The sequence below is a fragment of the Vigna umbellata genome, chromosome 2 (genome assembly GCF_029865625.1).
Source record: "Vigna umbellata cultivar VRB3 chromosome 2, Vumbellata_1.0, whole genome shotgun sequence".
NCBI lineage: Eukaryota > Viridiplantae > Streptophyta > Magnoliopsida > Fabales > Fabaceae > Vigna > Vigna umbellata.
Genome location: NC_142166.1, coordinates 40,087,371 through 40,093,297, shown reverse-complemented (window position 1 = coordinate 40,093,297; position 5,927 = coordinate 40,087,371).

Sequence of the window (5,927 nt, the reverse complement as noted above, 5' to 3'; positions counted from 1 at the left end):
ATTTGATCAATCAAAGTAACATATTATAAGAATCTGAGAAGAAGAGGATGAAAAAAAAGTTAATTAAGTTAGCCAATGAGCCAACCTGTTTAACCCACCAATCCGTGGTGGGTGGGGTCAGGTTCAAATTTTTTTGGCTCGCTAATAAACGAGCCGGGTTGGGTTGACTCACTAAGTGACCAACCCGTGGTGGGTCAGGTCAGGTCGGACCAGATTACCCGTTTTGACAGCTCTATAAAATAATGAAAAGGAAAAAAAATACTAATTAGATGTCACATATACGGATAGTATAACCGATAACGAGATCACGAGTACTTTTTTTTTGGATAAAAATATTATTTTCGAATAATAAATATTTTAATATTATGTTTATAAATTTTTTAAACGAATAACTTATAAATAATAAGATGGGTAACGAATAAATTCTTTTATTATAAATCAAATATCGTATAAATATTATTCATCTCTAACCCGTTGTCTTATTCACTGCTTTAATTAATTATAATATAAATTTTATCTTAAAGTTTCCAATGTTTTTAATATATAATTATGTGCGCATAATCAAACCATTAGACAAATTTAGAAAATCTTTTCAATTCTTCTAGCACTGTCTGCGACATTATTTACTCTTGAATCAAGTATACTTATAAATACATATAAAGATATATGAATAAACTAATTTAAAAAATCATTATACATCAACATATATAATATATATATATATATATATATATATATATAACAAATAAAAGTTGTATCTCACCCGCATGAACATATTTAATAGTATTCTCATAAAAACACGTAAATTGTCACACTCAACCTGTTTGAAAAATTAAATATATTCTAATAAACTAAAATTTGAGTAGTTAAAAATTCCAATGACAAAAAATAATAATGGTTATGTTACTGTTATAAAAAAAATTGACACAAGAATCTCACCATGTGAAGCTTATTTGCGATTATATTATCAATGAAGTATATAATATCTCAGTTTGTTAATGCTACAATCATTGTACCATAGTTAATGCTATCATTATTGTAACATAGTATCATCTTATATATCCTCATCACTTATCCGAAAATGAAAACACGTCTCAATAGACAACACATACATAAAGGATTATATTGATGAAACATACCATAAAAACATCACAATAAAACAAAGTCATAATCAATAAACATATTTGCATATAAACATATTTGTATATAAATATATTTGCATATATGCACATTGACAAATCAATCTCATATATATATATATATATATATATATATATATTATATATATATATATAATATATATATATAAATGATTTGTTTGAGTAACTTTCATCCAGGAATTGAATAGAAGACTTTTTGCTTTCTCATATCATTTAAGTAATATAACTTCAAAAAGAAAACTGGTTTTGTTTTTACTTAAACGCCCATTTGATAATCCAACATCAATTGTCTTACCACTTTGTGGATTATTGAAAACTATAACCTCTGAAAAATTGAAAAAAAAAATTAACAAATTAAAACCTAATGACGGTTGTCAAATTAAAGAAAGTCAATTTATCAAAAGTTTTGTTATAAAGGGTCAAAGACCCGTGACACTAAAGAAATCCTCGAGGCAAGAGATAGTGGAGGAGTTCATTGATGAGTGCTGATGATTCTTTAGTTGTCATCATCGATGAGATCCAAGAAGTTAGTCTCTTGGGATCTCAGGTCTAATAAGAGGAAATTTAGTTTGACCATCAACATCAAAAGAGTGTAACCGACCGACCTCTCTTATCACGATTTTGAAATATCCATTCTTGAACCCTTTGTATGAGGTTGCGTACAAAGAGAATAACAACTTTTCCTTTTGGCTATTAAAGACATATTTTTTCTTAGCATTCAGGCTAAGCCTAACACTCTGAAGGCCTATAGTTACGCCTAACTATTTGGATGCAGTTGGGTCGACACAACATTCATCTCACGCAACATGCCCATTTGAAACTCATCAAATTGAACCCAAACAAGCAACTTGTTGAATAAGCAAGAGTACGTGTAAAAGAAGTCTATAGGGCAACCCTTCTCCCATTGTACTCGTTCCCTTTACATACATGCAGGTTGATTAGGTTACAACTCATGCCATCTTCAATCACATATGACCGCTGGACCATTCACATATGTCCTGACTACATCGGAAGCGAGTTACATACTCTCGAATTTTAAAGGATGCCCAATCGTAGCTTGGGATGATTGAGAGATTCAATTCATCCCCCTTATTTGAAATATCAACCTCAATTTATGGGGTTGAATCCTCCTCAACAACTTTAGGAGGATTACTCTAATCTCTGCATTACATTGGTTATCATGTTGTCAACCGAGTCTAGACTTTGCTCAGTTGATCCCTAAACATCGTGTGAAAACACCAATAATGATACCAATGACGACGACGCATAATTTGCATATCTTTTGTCATTTCTACTAGAAGACTCCTTCGATGAAGAAATACGAACAATAGACATTATTACCTTAAATATGAAAACTATTGTTTGAGTGAGAAACGAATTAAGGAAAAGGTAAAAATAACATATCAGATCACCCGTATTTATAGGAACGTGCATCTCAATTGTCTCTAATCCTCCACTGTTAGATTTGTTGCATCTAACGGTCAAGAAAGTTCCAACATTTCAAATTACGACAAAAACGCAAGATCAAGGCGTTACATCTCTCCCCCCAAGGTTATAAATTGGAACAAACGACCAAAAGGGGGAAGGTGACATAATATCGAGTGGCCAAAATATAACCTTTAGTACATTATTAATTCTTAAGCTTGAAGGCTTGTGTATAATGTACCTGTCTGGTCAACTATAAGTATGACGATTAAACCCTCGTTGACGTTGGTGAGGACAATCGGGATAGGCCTCGTGCTTAGGGGTCTTGTCGAGAGGGTCACCTTATTTTTTGTTAAGCCTAGCTCACAGGTTGTCATATTATTTTTTGTACACACATCTTGACACATTAATTAAATGTTCTTTCTTTCATCTGTTGTCCTTTTATTGTTGCTTCTTATTTGCTACGATTTTATTGAATCGTATGATTGTTCTAACAACTTTACGAATTAAGTAATAAGCCTCCTGAAACCGATCAGGTAAAACTACTTTTGTTTAAACTAAACGTGAGACTTTAAGCGGTAAAACTTAAGTTAGTAAACAAATATGCAAGTTGAACGATCAACTAGATGCTCTCGCTCTTTAAAACTAATAGGTTGAATGCTTCCTCGATGATTAGTCAAGACGTTTACTAAACCGCTTGTTGTAAATGTTCACCTAGGTCATCCTCTTACTTGTTGGGCCAGGGACAAGGGTTCGCGAATGAAAATTTTCTTAACCAACTTGAAATTTGATTGGAAGGGGTTCACTTAGATGAACTCTTCCTTCACCAAGTTATTTTGATTGTTTAGATCGAACAACATAATTTTTTTTTGCATAACTCTTCCTTCACCAAATCAACACATGACCGATACGGGTTCACTTTGGTGAACTCTTCCCTCACCTAGTTTTGTTTGGATCGAGGGGTAGAGGTCCTTTACAGAACTCTTCCTTCACCACCTCAGCGCCTGACCGACACAGGTTCACTTGGGTGAACTCTTTTTTCACCAACTCAACGAGTGATCGGTAGTGATTACTTTAAATGAACTCTTCCTTCATCGACTATCGACTAGTTATAAATTGGCTAGAGCTACACTTGCACAAGTTTTCTAAAATATGACTTTACTGAATTCTTTGAAAAAAAATATTACACCAAGATTCATTGTAATTATTTAGCTTAAATTTTTTTGAAAAGTAAGGCATTGTAAGTTAGAAATTCTCTTCCTATTTAGATGTTCTAGACGATATACCTCATTCTTTATGTCATTTACAATCTTGAACAATTCTTTTAAGTTTGGTGTAAGTTTTCTTTACACTAACTCTTTTCGAACTTCGTAAGTTTTTCGAACTCCGCAAGTATTTCTCCATATCTCTCATTAATATTATGATTTATACTATTATATTATATATATTAATTATAGGTTGTCAATTGTTAAACAGTGAATTATTTTCTTACAATTATTTAGTTTTTTGTTATGATTATATCTTATAGATAAAATTATGTTCATAAGACAACTATAAATAAAAACATGCACATGTATTCAATAATTATGATGTTGACATCATTAAGAATAGTTTGATCCTATCCACTATAGAACTTTCATCTCCATTTTTCTCTTTAAAATGTCTTTAAGCCATCATTGTCACTTCTTTGATTGAACGACTCTACAAGAAAAAGGAAGTGGAATTTGTAGTGGAGGCCCATAATCAATATAGGAATCTTTGCTTTCACATTCATTATTTCTTGGACTGCCACTGTTCCTTCAATTCTCCACTACATTCCTTTTCTTGCACATATAAATAATGTCAATGCTTATAAGATTATTTTCGAAAATAATTATAAACTTCTCAGTCTTTTCATCTTCTGCTGTTAAGATTATAGATATATGCAATAACTTCCATATAACAGTTGTTTTTGTTTCTTATTATGTTATGTGTATTAAGGAAAAAGAAAAACAAGTTCAAATGATTTTATATGATAAATCTGAATTTTTTTTAAACAGAAATTTTTTTAAAGGTCATTAATTTTTTATATTGAACATTGATTTCAAACTAATATTTTATTTATCTATAATTCTGGATGAATTTTAATAGTTTGAAAGTAAATTGTAATTGTTAAGTGATAAATAATGAATCACAAAAATATTTAATTAATTTATAAACAGTATTTTAAAGATTTTTAATTTCATTTGCATATTATCAAATTTCTCTAGTAATGATATTGAATGTCATTTTCCAGTGCCAAGGTTGAACTGGTATTCAAGAAGTATGACTACCGTACCTTGACCGTGAAGTTTAACGTCCGTTTTAGGGATGTTATAGTCAGTTGTGCAGTGACTGCAGATGTCCTAGGATCACTCTTATCTGTCAGAAACACTTCTAACTTTTGAAAAAATAATTAATTAATTGAATTAATCTCGTGCGCAACTTAATCAAAATTTAAAAATAATTCAAAAAATTACATCAAATAATATAATAATTTAAATGAATTTAATGTTATTATTATTAAGTAGGTTAAACTTTTGAAATGAATATATCAAACAGAGAGAATTAATATATATAATTATAAATATTTATATTTAATAAATTAATTTGTAGATATTTTTATTGTATATATGTTAATAATAACTTTAAGTCTAATTCAATTTCACAAAATCAGTTTTTAAGATGAAATCTACATTTACTTATATACTTTAAATTGATTGTGTTTATAGTTAATATAAAATTTTCAACACATCTTCTTATACTTTAATTATAAAATTAAACATCAATAAGTAATCTAAAAATGAGTGACGAAATATATCTTACAAATAATAAATATTATATTTCTTTTATATGTGTTATCTATTCCCATCTTTAATCATATATTTCTTTTAAAGAAAATAAAAATACACCAACCATGAAATAGAAATTATGGACACACACAACTTCCTAACCCTATTTGGACTCTAGAGTGTTAATTGGGTAGTTTCTTTCTGCACTTCCGTATGCAGCCCACATAAAAAAACTTTCTATTTTTTATGTAATTTGAATTTTTGTTTTCAGGATTACACAATGCAGAAGTAGAAAATAACTTTGAAAATAACTTATACAATTTAAAAGTTATTTTTAACCTTTAGATTATAAAATCTAAAAATATTTTTTTAATATAACTTTTAAATTAAATAATCCAAAAATAATTTTGATTTGATTATATAATTTAGAAGGTATGTTTTACTTTTAGATTACACAATTTAAAGAAAACGAAATAAGATTCTTTTTAGGTTTAATACATTATTTGGTTCCTACTTTTGGGGGTTTGGTTCA